Below are 16,832 nucleotides of genomic sequence, written 5' to 3'. Positions count from 1 at the left end.
TAACCTAACCTAACCTCCCCAAATTGCAGGTACTGTAACCTATCCTGGATTAAAGTGATTTACGATCAAGTTTATGTGAGAAAACGAAATTTGGAGTCTCCTGGTTAAATTTGAGCCTAACCTAACCTAACCTAACCTAACCTAACCTAACCAACGTAACCTAACCTAACCTCCCCAAATTGCAGGTACTATAACCTATCGTGGATTAGAGTGATTTACGATCAAGTTTATATGAGAAAACGAAATTTGGAGTCTCCTGGTTAAATTTGAGCCTAACCTAACCTAACCTAACCTAACCTAACCTAACCTAACCAACGTAACCTAACTTAACCTCCCCAAATTGCAGGTACTGTAACCTATCATGGATTAGAGTGATTTACGATCAAGTTTATGTGAGAAAACGAAATTTGGAGTCTCCTGGTTAAATTTGAGCCTAACCTAACCTAACCTAACCTAACCTAACCTAACCAACGTAACCTAACCTAACCTCCCCAAATTGCAGGTACTGTAACCTATCGTGGATTAGAGTGATTTACGATCAAGTTTATGTGAGAAAACGAAATTTGGAGTCTCCTGGTTAAATTTGAGCCTAACCTAACCTAACCTAACCTAACCTAACCTAACCTAACCAACGTAACCTAACCTAACCTCCCCAAATTGCAGGTACTGTAACCTATCGTGGATTAGAGTGATTTACGATCAAGTTTATGTGAGAAAACGAAATTTGGAGTCTCCTGGTTAAATTTGAGCCTAACCTAACCTAACCTAACCAACATAACCTAACCTAACCTCCCCAAATTGCAGGTACTGTAACCTATCGTGGATTAGAGTGATTTACGATCAAGTTTATGTGAGAAAACGAAATTTGGAGTCTCCTGGTTAAATTTGAGCCTAACCTAACCTAACCTAACCTAACCAACGTAACCTAACCTAACCTCCCCAAATTGCAGGTACTGTAACCTATCGTGGATTAGAGTGATTTACGATCAAGTTTATGTGAGAAAACGAAATTTGGAGTCTCCTGGTTAAATTTGAGCCTAACCTAACCTAACCTAACCTAACCTAACCAACGTAACCTAACCTAACCTCCCCAAATTGCAGGTACTGTAACCTATCGTGGATTAGAGTGATTTACGATCAAGTTTATGTGAGAAAACGAAATTTGGAGTCTCCTGGTTAAATTTGAGCCTAACCTAACCTAACCTAACCGAACCTAACCTAACCAACGTAACCTAACCTAACCTCCCCAAATTGCAGGTACTGTAACCTATCGTGGATTAGAGTGATTTACGATCAAGTTTATGTGAGAAAACGAAATTTGGAGTCTCCTGGTTAAATTTGAGCCTAACCTAACCTAACCTAACCTAACCTAACCAACGTAACCTAACCTAACCTCCCCAAATTGCAGGTACTGTAACCTATCGTGGATTAGAGTGATTTACGATCAAGTTTATGTGAGAAAACGAAATTTGGAGTCTCCTGGTTAAATTTGAGCCTAACCTAACCTAACCTAACCTAACCTAACCGAACCTAACCTAACCAACGTAACCTAACCTAACCTCCCCAAATTGCAGGTACTGTAACCTATCGTGGATTAGAGTGATTTACGATCAAGTTTATGTGAGAAAACGAAATTTGGAGTCTCCTGGTTAAATTTGAGCCTAACCTAACCTAACCTAACCTAACCTAACCTAACCAACGTAACCTAACCTAACCTCCCCAAATTGCAGATACTGTAACCTATCGTGGATTAGAGTGATTTACGATCAAGTTTATGTGAGAAAACGAAATTTGGAGTCTCCTGGTTAAATTTGAGCCTAACTTAACCTAACCTAACCTAACCTAACCTAACCAACGTAACCTAACCTAACCTCCCCAAATTGCAGGTACTGTAACCTATCGTGGATTAGAGTGATTTACGATCAAGTTTATGTGAGAAAACGAAATTTGGAGTCTCCTGGTTAAATTTGAGCCTAACCTAACCTAACCTAACCTAACCTAACCTAACCAACGTAACCTAACCTAACCTCCCCAAATTGGAGGTACTGTAACCTATCGTGGATTAGAGTGATTTACGATCAAGTTTATGTGAGAAAACGAATTTGGAGTCTCCTGGTTAAATTTGAGCCTAACCTAACCTAACCTAACCTAACCTAACCGAACCGAACCTAACCAACGTAACCTAACCTAACCTCCCCAAATTGCAGGTACTATAACCTATCGTGGATTAGAGTGATTTACGATCAAGTTTATGTGAGAAAACGAAATTTGGAGTCTCCTGGTTAAATTTGAGCCTAAGCTAACCTAACCTAACCTAACCTAACCTAACCAACGTAACCTAACCTAACCTCCCCAAATTGCAGGTACTGTAACCTATCGTGGATTAGAGTGATTTACGATCAAGTTTATGTGAGAAAACGAAATTTGGAGTCTCCTGGTTAAATTTGAGCCTAACCCAACCTAACCTAACCTAACCTAACCTAACCAACGTAACGTAACCTAACCTCCCCAAATAACAGGTACTGTAACCTATCGTGGATTAGAGTGATTTACGATCAAGTTTATGTGAGAAAACGAAATTTGGAGTCTCCTGGTTAAATTTAAGCCTAACCTAACCTAACCTAACCTAACCTAACCTAACCAACGTAACCTAACCTAACCTCCCCAAATTGCAGGTACTGTAACCTATCGTGGATTAGAGTGATTTACGATCAAGTTTATGTAAGAAAACGAAATTTGGAGTCTCCTGGTTAAATTTGAGCCTAACCTAACCTAACCTAACCTAACCTAACCTAACCAACGTAACCTAACCTAACCTCCCCAAATTGCAGGTACTGTAACCTATCGTGGATTAGAGTGATTTACGATCAAGTTTATGTGAGAAAACGAAATTTGGAGTCTCCTGGTTAAATTTGAGCCTAACCTAACCTAACCTAACCTAACCTAACCGAACCGAACCTAACCAACGTAACCTAACCTAACCTCCCCAAATTGCAGGTACTGTAACCTATCGTGGATTAGAGTGATTTACGATCAAGTTTATGTGAGAAAACGAAATTTGGAGTCTCCTGGTTAAATTTGAGCCTAACCTAACCTAACCTAACCTAACCTAACCTAACCAACGTAACCTAACCTAACCTCCCCAAATTGCAGGTACTGTAACCTATCGTGGATTAGAGTGATTTACGATCAAGTTTATGTGAGAAAACGAAATTTGGAGTCTCCTGGTTAAATTTGAGCCTAACCTAACCTAACGTAACCTAACTTAACCTCCCCAAATTGCAGGTACTGTAACCTATCGTGGATTAGAGTGATTTACGATCAAGTTTATGTGAGAAAACGAAATTTGGAGTCTCCTGGTTAAATTTGAGCCTAACCTAACCTAACCTAACCTAACCTAACCAACGTAACCTAACCTAACCTCCCCAAATTGCAGGTACTGTAACCTATCGTGGATTAGAGTGATTTACGATCAAGTTTATGTGAGAAAACGAAATTTGGAGTCTCCTGGTTAAATTTGAGCCTAACCTAACCTAACCTAACCTAACTTAACCGAACCGAACCTAACCAACGTAACCTAACCTAACCTCCCCAAATTGCAGGTACTGTAACCTATCGTGGATTAGAGTGATTTACGATCAAGTTTATGTGAGAAAACGAAATTTGGAGTCTCCTGGTTAAATTTGAGCCTAACCTAACCTAACCTAACCTAACCTAACCTAACCAACGTAACCTAACCTAACCTCCCCAAATTGCAGGTACTGTAACCTATCGTGGATTAGAGTGATTTACGATCAAGTTTATGTGAGAAAACGAAATTTGGAGTCTCCTGGTTAAATTTGAGCCTAACCTAACCTAACCTAACCTAACCTAACCTAACCTAACCAACGTAACCTAACCTAACCTCCCCAAATTGCAGGTACTGTAACCTATCGTGGATTAGAGTGATTTACGATCAAGTTTATGTGAGAAAACGAAATTTGGAGTCTCCTGGTTAAATTTGAGCCTAACCTAACCTAACCTAACCTAACCTAACCTAACCAACGTAACCTAACCTAACCTCCCCAAATTGCAGGTACTGTAACCTATCGTGGATTAGAGTGATTTACGATCAAGTTTATGTGAGAAAACGAAATTTGGAGTCTCCTGGTTAAATTTGAGCCTAACCTAACCTAACCTAACCTAACCTAACCTAACCAACGTAACCTAACCTAACCTCCCCAAATTGCAGGTACTGTAACCTATCGTGGATTAGAGTGATTTACGATCAAGTTTATGTGAGAAAACGAAATTTGGAGTCTCCTGGTTAAATTTGAGCCTAACCTAACCTAACCTAACCTAACATAACATAACCAACGTAACCTAACCTAACCTCCCCAAATTGCAGGTACTGTAACCTATCGTGGATTAGAGTGATTTACGATCAAGTTTATGTGAGAAAACGAAATTTGGAGTCTCCTGGTTAAATTTGAGCCTAACCTAACCTAACCTAACCTAACCTAACCTAACCAACGTAACCTAACCTAACCTCCCCAAATTGCAGGTACTGTAACCTATCGTGGATTAGAGTGATTTACGATCAAGTTTATGTGAGAAAACGAAAATTTGGAGTCTCCTGGTTAATTTTGAGATTAACCTAACCTAACCTAACCTAACCTAACCTAACCAACGTAACCTAACCTAACCTCCCCAAATTGCAGGTACTGTAACCTATCGTGAATTAGAGTGATTTACGATCAAGTTTATGTGAGAAAACGAAATTTGGAGTCTCCTGGTTAAATTTGAGCCTAACCTAACCTAACCTAACCTAACCTAACATAACCAACGTAACCTAACCTTACCTCCCCAAATTACAGGTACTGTAACCTATCCTGGATTAGAGTGATTTACGATCAAGTTTATGTGAGAAAACGAAATTTGGAGTCTCCTGGTTAAATTTGAGCCTAACCTAACCTAACCTAACCTAACCTAACCTAACCAACGTAACCTAACCTAACCTCCCCAAATTGCAGGTACTGTAACCTATCGTGGATTAGAGTGATTTACGATCAAGTTTATGTGAGAAAACGAAATTTGGAGTCTCCTGGTTAAATTTGAGCCTAACCTAACCTAACCTAACCTAACCTAACCTAACCAACGTAACCTAACCTAACCTCCCCAAATTGCAGGTACTGTAACCTATCGTGGATTAGAGTGATTTACGATCAAGTTTATGTGAGAAAACGAAATTTGGAGTCTCCTGGTTAAATTTGAGCCTAACCTAACCTAACCTAACCTAACCTAACCTAACCAACGTAACCTAACCTAACCTCCCCAAATTGCAGGTACTGTAACCTATCGTGGATTAGAGTGATTTACGATCAAGTTTATGTGAGAAAACGAAATTTGGAGTCTCCTGGTTAAATTTGAGCCTAACCTAACCTAACCTAACCTAACCTAACCTAACCTAACCAACGTAACCTAACCTAACCTCCCCAAATTGCAGGTACTGTAACCTATCGTGGATTAGAGTGATTTACGATCAAGTTTATGTGAGAAAACGAAATTTGGAGTCTCCTGGTTAAATTTGAGCCTAACCTAACCTAACCTAACCTAACCTAACCTAACCAACGTAACCTAACCTAACCTCCCCAAATTGCAGGTACTGTAACCTATCGTGGATTAGAGTGATTTACGATCAAGTTTATGTGAGAAAACGAAATTTGGAGTCTCCTGGTTAAATTTGAGCCTAACCTAACCTAACCTAACCTAACCTAACCTAACCAACGTAACCTAACCTAACCTCCCCAAATTGCAGGTACTGTAACCTATCGTGGATTAGAGTGATTTACGATCAAGTTTATGTGAGAAAACGAAATTTGGAGTCTCCTGGTTAAATTTGAGCCTAACCTAACCTAACCTAACCTAACCTAACCTAACCAACGTAACCTAACCTAACCTCCCCAAATTGCAGGTACTGTAACCTATCGTGGATTAGAGTGATTTACGATCAAGTTTATGTGAGAAAACGAAATTTGGAGTCTCCTGGTTAAATTTGAGCCTAACCTAACCTAACCTAACCTAACCAACGTAACCTAACCTAACCTCCCCAAATTGCAGGTACTGTAACCTATCGTGGATTAGAGTGATTTACGATCAAGTTTATGTGAGAAAACGAAATTTGGAGTCTCCTGGTTAAATTTGAGCCTAACCTAACCTAACCTAACCTAACCTAACCGAACCGAACCTAACCAACGTAACCTAACCTAACCTCCCCAAATTGCAGGTACTGTAACCTATCGTGGATTAGAGTGATTTACGATCAAGTTTATGTGAGAAAACGAAATTTGGAGTCTCCTGGTTAAATTTGAGCCTAACCTAACCTAACCTAACCTAACCTAACCTAACCAACGTAACCTAACCTAACCTCCCCAAATTGCAGGTACTGTAACCTATCGTGGATTAGAGTGATTTACGATCAAGTTTATGTGAGAAAACGAAATTTGGAGTCTCCTGGTTAAATTTGAGCCTAACCTAACCTAACCTAACCTAACCTAACCTAACCAACGTAACCTAACCTAACCTCCCCAAATTGCAGGTACTGTAACCTATCGTGGATTAGAGTGATTTACGATCAAGTTTATGTGAGAAAACGAAATTTGGAGTCTCCTGGTTAAATTTGAGCCTAACCTAACCTAACCTAACCTAACCTAACCTAACCAACGTAACCTAACCTAACCTCCCCAAATTGCAGGTACTGTAACCTATCGTGGATTAGAGTGATTTACGATCAAGTTTATGTGAGAAAACGAAATTTGGAGTCTCCTGGTTAAATTTGAGCCTAACCTAACCTAACCTAACCTAACCTAACCAACGTAACCTAACCTAACCTCCCCAAATTGCAGCTACTGTAACCTATCGTGGATTAGAGTGATTTACGATCAAGTTTATGTGAGAAAACGAAATTTGGAGTCTCCTGGTTAAATTTGAGCCTAACCTAACCTAACCTAACCTAACCTAACCTAACCAACGTAACCTAACCTAACCTCCCCAAATTGCAGGTACTGTAACCTATCGTGGATTAGAGTGATTTACGATCAAGTTTATGTGAGAAAACGAAATTTGGAGTCTCCTGGTTAAATTTGAGCCTAACCTAACCTAACCTAACCTAACCTAACCTAACCAACGTAACCTAACCTAACCTCCCCAAATTGCAGGTACTGTAACCTATCGTGGATTAGAGTGATTTACGATCAAGTTTATGTGAGAAAACGAAATTTGGAGTCTCCTGGTTAAATTTGAGCCTAACCTAACCTAACCTAACCTAACCTAACCTAACCAACGTAACCTAACCTAACCTCCCCAAATTGCAGGTACTGTAACCTATCGTGGATTAGAGTGATTTACGATCAAGTTTATGTGAGAAAACGAAATTTGGAGTCTCCTGGTTAAATTTGAGCCTAACCTAACCTAACCTAACCTAACCTAACCTAACCAACGTAACCTAACCTAACCTCCCCAAATTGCAGGTACTGTAACCTATCGTGGATTAGAGTGATTTACGATCAAGTTTATGTGAGAAAACGAAATTTGGAGTCTCCTGGTTAAATTTGAGCCTAACCTAACCTAACCTAACCTAACCTAACCTAACCAACGTAACCTAACCTAACCTCCCCAAATTGCAGGTACTGTAACCTATCGTGGATTAGAGTGATTTACGATCAAGTTTATGTGAGAAAACGAAATTTGGAGTCTCCTGGTTAAATTTGAGCCTAACCTAACCTAACCTAACCTAACCTAACCTAACCAACGTAACCTAACCTAACCTCCCCAAATTGCAGGTACTGTAACCTATCGTGGATTAGAGTGATTTACGATCAAGTTTATGTGAGAAAACGAAATTTGGAGTCTCCTGGTTAAATTTGAGCCTAACCTAACCTAACCTAACCTAACCTAACCAACGTAACCTAACCTAACCTCCCCAAATTGCAGGTACTGTAACCTATCGTGGATTAGAGTGATTTACGATCAAGTTTATGTGAGAAAACGAAATTTGGAGTCTCCTGGTTAAATTTGAGCCTAACCTAACCTAACCTAACCTAACCTAACCTAACCAACGTAACCTAACCTAACCTCCCCAAATTGCAGGTACTGTAACCTATCGTGGATTAGAGTGATTTACGATCAAGTTTATGTGAGAAAACGAAATTTGGAGTCTCCTGGTTAAATTTGAGCCTAACCTAACCTAACCTAACCTAACCTAACCTAACCAACGTAACCTAACCTAACCTCCCCAAATTGCAGGTACTGTAACCTATCGTGGATTAGAGTGATTTACGATCAAGTTTATGTGAGAAAACGAAATTTGGAGTCTCCTGCTTAAATTTGAGCCTAACCTAACCTAACCTAACCTAACCTAACCTAACCAACGTAACCTAACCTAACCTCCCCAAATTGCAGGTACTGTAACCTATCGTGGATTAGAGTGATTTACGATCAAGTTTATGTGAGAAAACGAAATTTGGAGTCTCCTGGTTAAATTTGAGCCTAACCTAACCTAACCTAACCTAACCTAACCTAACCAACGTAACCTAACCTAACCTCCCCAAATTGCAGGTACTGTAACCTATCGTGGATTAGAGTGATTTACGATCAAGTTTATGTGAGAAAACGAAATTTGGAGTCTCCTGGTTAAATTTGAGCCTAACCTAACCTAACCTAACCTAACCTAACCTAACCAACGTAACCTAACCTAACCTCCCCAAATTGCAGGTACTGTAACCTATCGTGGATTAGAGTGATTTACGATCAAGTTTATGTGAGAAAACGAAATTTGGAGTCTCCTGGTTAAATTTGAGCCTAACCTAACCTAACCTAACCTAACCTAACCTAACCAACGTAACCTAACCTAACCTCCCCAAATTGCAGGTACTGTAACCTATCGTGGATTAGAGTGATTTACGATCAAGTTTATGTGAGAAAACGAAATTTGGAGTCTCCTGGTTAAATTTGAGCCTAACCTAACCTAACCTAACCTAACCTAACCTAACCAACGTAACCTAACCTAACCTCCCCAAATTGCAGGTACTGTAACCTATCGTGGATTAGAGTGATTTACGATCAAGTTTATGTGAGAAAACGAAATTTGGAGTCTCCTGGTTAAATTTGAGCCTAACCTAACCTAACCTAACCTAACCTAACCTAACCAACGTAACCTAACCTAACCTCCCCAAATTGCAGGTACTGTAACCTATCGTGGATTAGAGTGATTTACGATCAAGTTTATGTGAGAAAACGAAATTTGGAGTCTCCTGGTTAAATTTGAGCCTAACCTAACCTAACCTAACCTAACCTAACCTAACCAACGTAACCTAACCTAACCTCCCCAAATTGCAGGTACTGTAACCTATCGTGGATTAGAGTGATTTACGATCAAGTTTATGTGAGAAAACGAAATTTGGAGTCTCCTGGTTAAATTTGAGCCTAACCTAACCTAACCTAACCTAACCTAACCTAACCAACGTAACCTAACCTAACCTCCCCAAATTGCAGGTACTGTAACCTATCGTGGATTAGAGTGATTTACGATCAAGTTTATGTGAGAAAACGAAATTTGGAGTCTCCTTGTTAAATTTGAGCCTAACCTAACCTAACCTAACCTAACCTAACCTAACCAACGTAACCTAACCTAACCTCCCCAAATTGCAGGTACTGTAACCTATCGTGGATTAGAGTGATTTACGATCAAGTTTATGTGAGAAAACGAAATTTAGTCTCCTGGTTAAATTTGAGCCTAACCTAACCTAACCTAACCTAACCTAACCTAACCAACGTAACCTAACCTAACCTCCCCAAATTGCAGGTACTGTAACCTATCGTGGATTAGAGTGATTTACGATCAAGTTTATGTGAGAAAACGAAATTTGGAGTCTCCTGGTTAAATTTGAGCCTAACCTAACCTAACCTAACCTAACCTAACCTAACCAACGTAACCTAACCTAACCTTCCCAAATTGCAGGTACTGTAACCTATCGTGGATTAGAGTGATTTACGATCAAGTTTATGTGAGAAAACGAAATTTGGAGTCTCCTGGTTAAATTTGAGCCTAACCTAACCTAACCTAACCTAACCTAACCTAACCAACGTAACCTAACCTAACCTCCCCAAATTGCAGGTACTGTAACCTATCGTGGATTAGAGTGATTTACGATCAAGTTTATGTGAGAAAACGAAATTTGGAGTCTCCTGGTTAAATTTGAGCCTAACCTAACCTAACCTAACCTAACCTAACCTAACCAACGTAACCTAACCTAACCTCCCCAAATTGCAGGTACTGTAACCTATCGTGGATTAGAGTGATTTACGATCAAGTTTATGTGAGAAAACGAAATTTGGAGTCTCCTGGTTAAATTTGAGCCTAACCTAACCTAACCTAACCTAACCTAACCTAACCAACGTAACCTAACCTAACCTCCCCAAATTGCAGGTACTGTAACCTATCGTGGATTAGAGTGATTTACGATCAAGTTTATGTGAGAAAACGAAATTTGGAGTCTCCTGGTTAAATTTGAGCCTAACCTAACCTAACCTAACCTAACCTAACCTAACCAACGTAACCTAACCTAACCTCCCCAAATTGCAGGTACTGTAACCTATCGTGGATTAGAGTGATTTACGATCAAGTTTATGTGAGAAAACGAAATTTGGAGTCTCCTGGTTAAATTTGAGCCTAACCTAACCTAACCTAACCTAACCTAACCTAACCAACGTAACCTAACCTAACCTCCCCAAATTGCAGGTACTGTAACCTATCGTGGATTAGAGTGATTTACGATCAAGTTTATGTGAGAAAACGAAATTTGGAGTCTCCTGGTTAAATTTGAGCCTAACCTAACCTAACCTAACCTAACCTAACCTAACCAACGTAACCTAACCTAACCTCCCCAAATTGCAGGTACTGTAACCTATCGTGGATTAGAGTGATTTACGATCAAGTTTATGTGAGAAAACGAAATTTGGAGTCTCCTGGTTAAATTTGAGCCTAACCTAACCTAACCTAACCTAACCTAACCTAACCAACGTAACCTAACCTAACCTCCCCAAATTGCAGGTACTGTAACCTATCGTGGATTAGAGTGATTTACGATCAAGTTTATGTGAGAAAACGAAATTTGGAGTCTCCTGGTTAAATTTGAGCCTAACCTAACCTAACCTAACCTAACCTAACCTAACCAACGTAACCTAACCTAACCTCCCCAAATTGCAGGTACTGTAACCTATCGTGGATTAGAGTGATTTACGATCAAGTTTATGTGAGAAAACGAAATTTGGAGTCTCCTGGTTAAATTTGAGCCTAACCTAACCTAACCTAACCTAACCTAACCTAACCAACGTAACCTAACCTAACCTCCCCAAATTGCAGGTACTGGAACCTATCGTGGATTAGAGTGATTTACGATCAAGTTTATGTGAGAAAACGAAATTTGGAGTCTCCTGGTTAAATTTGAGCCTAACCTAACCTAACCTAACCTAACCTAACCTAACCAACGTAACCTAACCTAACCTCCCCAAATTGCAGGTACTGTAACCTATCGTGGATTAGAGTGATTTACGATCAAGTTTATGTGAGAAAACGAAATTTGGAGTCTCCTGGTTAAATTTGAGCCTAACCTAACCTAACCTAACCTAACCTAACCTAACCAACGTAACCTAACCTAACCTCCCCAAATTGCAGGTACTGTAACCTATCGTGGATTAGAGTGATTTACGATCAAGTTTATGTGAGAAAACGAAATTTGGAGTCTCCTGGTTAAATTTGAGCCTAACCTAACCTAACCTAACCTAACCTAACCTAACCTAACCAACGTAACCTAACCTAACCTCCCCAAATTGCAGGTACTGTAACCTATCGTGGATTAGAGTGATTTACGATCAAGTTTATGTGAGAAAACGAAATTTGGAGTCTCCTGGTTAAATTTGAGCCTAACCTAACCTAACCTAACCTAACCTAACCTAACCAACGTAACCTAACCTAACCTCCCCAAATTGCAGGTACTGTAACCTATCGTGGATTAGAGTGATTTACGATCAAGTTTATGTGAGAAAACGAAATTTGGAGTCTCCTGGTTAAATTTGAGCCTAACCTAACCTAACCTAACCTAACCTAACCTAACCAACGTAACCTAACCTAACCTCCCCAAATTGCAGGTACTGTAACCTATCGTGGATTAGAGTGATTTACGATCAAGTTTATGTGAGAAAACGAAATTTGGAGTCTCCTGGTTAAATTTGAGCCTAACCTAACCTAACCTAACCTAACCTAACCTAACCAACGTAACCTAACCTAACCTCCCCAAATTGCAGGTACTGTAACCTATCGTGGATTAGAGTGATTTACGATCAAGTTTATGTGAGAAAACGAAATTTGGAGTCTCCTGGTTAAATTTGAGCCTAACCTAACCTAACCTAACCTAACCTAACCTAACCAACGTAACCTAACCTAACCTCCCCAAATTGCAGGTACTGTAACCTATCGTGGATTAGAGTGATTTACGATCAAGTTTATGTGAGAAAACGAAATTTGGAGTCTCCTGGTTAAATTTGAGCCTAACCTAACCTAACCTAACCTAACCTAACCTAACCAACGTAACCTAACCTAACCTCCCCAAATTGCAGGTACTGTAACCTATCGTGGATTAGAGTGATTTACGATCAAGTTTATGTGAGAAAACGAAATTTGGAGTCTCCTGGTTAAATTTGAGCCTAACCTAACCTAACCTAACCTAACCTAACCTAACCAACGTAACCTAACCTAACCTCCCCAAATTGCAGGTACTGTAACCTATCGTGGATTAGAGTGATTTACGATCAAGTTTATGTGAGAAAACGAAATTTGGAGTCTCCTGGTTAAATTTGAGCCTAACCTAACCTAACCTAACCTAACCTAACCTAACCAACGTAACCTAACCTAACCTCCCCAAATTGCAGGTACTGTAACCTATCGTGGATTAGAGTGATTTACGATCAAGTTTATGTGAGAAAACGAAATTTGGAGTCTCCTGGTTAAATTTGAGCCTAACCTAACCTAACCTAACCTAACCTAACCTAACCAACGTAACCTAACCTAACCTCCCCAAATTGCAGGTACTGTAACCTATCGTGGATTAGAGTGATTTACGATCAAGTTTATGTGAGAAAACGAAATTTGGAGTCTCCTGGTTAAATTTGAGCCTAACCTAACCTAACCTAACCTAACCTAACCTAACCAACGTAACCTAACCTAACCTCCCCAAATTGCAGGTACTGTAACCTATCGTGGATTAGAGTGATTTACGATCAAGTTTATGTGAGAAAACGAAATTTGGAGTCTCCTGGTTAAATTTGAGCCTAACCTAACCTAACCTAACCTAACCTAACCTAACCAACGTAACCTAACCTAACCTCCCCAAATTGCAGGTACTGTAACCTATCGTGGATTAGAGTGATTTACGATCAAGTTTATGTGAGAAAACGAAATTTGGAGTCTCCTGGTTAAATTTGAGCCTAACCTAACCTAACCTAACCTAACCTAACCTAACCAACGTAACCTAACCTAACCTCCCCAAATTGCAGGTACTGTAACCTATCGTGGATTAGAGTGATTTACGATCAAGTTTATGTGAGAAAACGAAATTTGGAGTCTCCTGGTTAAATTTGAGCCTAACCTAACCTAACCTAACCTAACCTAACCTAACCAACGTAACCTAACCTAACCTCCCCAAATTGCAGGTACTGTAACCTATCGTGGATTAGAGTGATTTACGATCAAGTTTATGTGAGAAAACGAAATTTGGAGTCTCCTGGTTAAATTTGAGCCTAACCTAACCTAACCTAACCTAACCTAACCTAACCAACGTAACCTAACCTAACCTCCCCAAATTGCAGGTACTGTAACCTATCGTGGATTAGAGTGATTTACGATCAAGTTTATGTGAGAAAACGAAATTTGGAGTCTCCTGGTTAAATTTGAGCCTAACCTAACCTAACCTAACCTAACCTAACCTAACCAACGTAACCTAACCTAACCTCCCCAAATTGCAGGTACTGTAACCTATCGTGGATTAGAGTGATTTACGATCAAGTTTATGTGAGAAAACGAAATTTGGAGTCTCCTGGTTAAATTTGAGCCTAACCTAACCTAACCTAACCTAACCTAACCTAACCAACGTAACCTAACCTAACCTCCCCAAATTGCAGGTACTGTAACCTATCGTGGATTAGAGTGATTTACGATCAAGTTTATGTGAGAAAACGAAATTTGGAGTCTCCTGGTTAAATTTGAGCCTAACCTAACCTAACCTAACCTAACCTAACCTAACCAACGTAACCTAACCTAACCTCCCCAAATTGCAGGTACTGTAACCTATCGTGGATTAGAGTGATTTACGATCAAGTTTATGTGAGAAAACGAAATTTGGAGTCTCCTGGTTAAATTTGAGCCTAACCTAACCTAACCTAACCTAACCTAACCTAACCAACGTAACCTAACCTAACCTCCCCAAATTGCAGGTACTGTAACCTATCGTGGATTAGAGTGATTTACGATCAAGTTTATGTGAGAAAACGAAATTTGGAGTCTCCTGGTTAAATTTGAGCCTAACCTAACCTAACCTAACCTAACCTAACCTAACCAACGTAACCTAACCTAACCTCCCCAAATTGCAGGTACTGTAACCTATCGTGGATTAGAGTGATTTACGATCAAGTTTATGTGAGAAAACGAAATTTGGAGTCTCCTGGTTAAATTTGAGCCTAACCTAACCTAACCTAACCTAACCTAACCTAACCAACGTAACCTAACCTAACCTCCCCAAATTGCAGGTACTGTAACCTATCGTGGATTAGAGTGATTTACGATCAAGTTTATGTGAGAAAACGAAATTTGGAGTCTCCTGGTTAAATTTGAGCCTAACCTAACCTAACCTAACCTAACCTAACCTAACCAACGTAACCTAACCTAACCTCCCCAAATTGCAGGTACTGTAACCTATCGTGGATTAGAGTGATTTACGATCAAGTTTATGTGAGAAAACGAAATTTGGAGTCTCCTGGTTAAATTTGAGCCTAACCTAACCTAACCTAACCTAACCTAACCGAACCGAACCTAACCAACGTAACCTAACCTAACCTCCCCAAATTGCAGGTACTGTAACCTATCGTGGATTAGAGTGATTTACGATCAAGTTTATGTGAGAAAACGAAATTTGGAGTCTCCTGGTTAAATTTGAGCCTAACCTAACCTAACCTAACCTAACCTAACCTAACCAACGTAACCTAACCTAACCTCCCCAAATTGCAGGTACTGTAACCTATCGTGGATTAGAGTGATTTACGATCAAGTTTATGTGAGAAAACGAAATTTGGAGTCTCCTGGTTAAATTTGAGCCTAACCTAACCTAACCTAACCTAACCTAACCTAACCAACGTAACCTAACCTAACCTCCCCAAATTGCAGGTACTGTAACCTATCGTGGATTAGAGTGATTTACGATCAAGTTTATGTGAGAAAACGAAATTTGGAGTCTCCTGGTTAAATTTGAGCCTAACCTAACCTAACCTAACCTAACCTAACCTAACCAACGTAACCTAACCTAACCTCCCCAAATTGCAGGTACTGTAACCTATCGTGGATTAGAGTGATTTACGATCAAGTTTATGTGAGAAAACGAAATTTGGAGTCTCCTGGTTAAATTTGAGCCTAACCTAACCTAACCTAACCTAACCTAACCGAACCGAACCTAACCAACGTAACCTAACCTAACCTCCCCAAATTGCAGGTACTGTAACCTATCGTGGATTAGAGTGATTTACGATCAAGTTTATGTGAGAAAACGAAATTTGGAGTCTCCTGGTTAAATTTGAGCCTAACCTAACCTAACCTAACCTAACCTAACCTAACCAACGTAACCTAACCTAACCTCCCCAAATTGCAGGTACTGTAACCTATCGTGGATTAGAGTGATTTACGATCAAGTTTATGTGAGAAAACGAAATTTGGAGTCTCCTGGTTAAATTTGAGCCTAACCTAACCTAACCTAACCTAACCTAACCGAACCGAACCTAACCAACGTAACCTAACCTAACCTCCCCAAATTGCAGGTACTGTAACCTATCGTGGATTAGAGTGATTTACGATCAAGTTTATGTGAGAAAACGAAATTTGGAGTCTCCTGGTTAAATTTGAGCCTAACCTAACCTAACCTAACCTAACCTAACCTAACCAACGTAACCTAACCTAACCTCCCCAAATTGCAGGTACTGTAACCTATCGTGGATTAGAGTGATTTACGATCAAGTTTATGTGAGAAAACGAAATTTGGAGTCTCCTGGTTAAATTTGAGCCTAACCTAACCTAACCTAACCTAACCTAACCTAACCAACGTAACCTAACCTAACCTCCCCAAATTGCAGGTACTGTAACCTATCGTGGATTAGAGTGATTTACGATCAAGTTTATGTGAGAAAACGAAATTTGGAGTCTCCTGGTTAAATTTGAGCCTAACCTAACCTAACCTAACCTAACCTAACCTAACCAACGTAACCTAACCTAACCTCCCCAAATTGCAGGTACTGTAACCTATCGTGGATTAGAGTGATTTACGATCAAGTTTATGTGAGAAAACGAAATTTGGAGTCTCCTGGTTAAATTTGAGCCTAACCTAACCTAACCTAACCTAACCTAACCTAACCAACGTAACCTAACCTAACCTCCCCAAATTGCAGGTACTGTAACCTATCGTGGATTAGAGTGATTTACGATCAAGTTTATGTGAGAAAACGAAATTTGGAGTCTCCTGGTTAAATTTGAGCCTAAC

The sequence above is a fragment of the Penaeus vannamei genome, chromosome 44, assembly GCF_042767895.1.
Source record: "Penaeus vannamei isolate JL-2024 chromosome 44, ASM4276789v1, whole genome shotgun sequence".
In the NCBI taxonomy this organism is placed as follows: domain Eukaryota; kingdom Metazoa; phylum Arthropoda; class Malacostraca; order Decapoda; family Penaeidae; genus Penaeus; species Penaeus vannamei.
The sequence above is the reverse complement of the archived record's forward strand: the minus strand, read 5'-3'. Positions refer to the sequence as shown.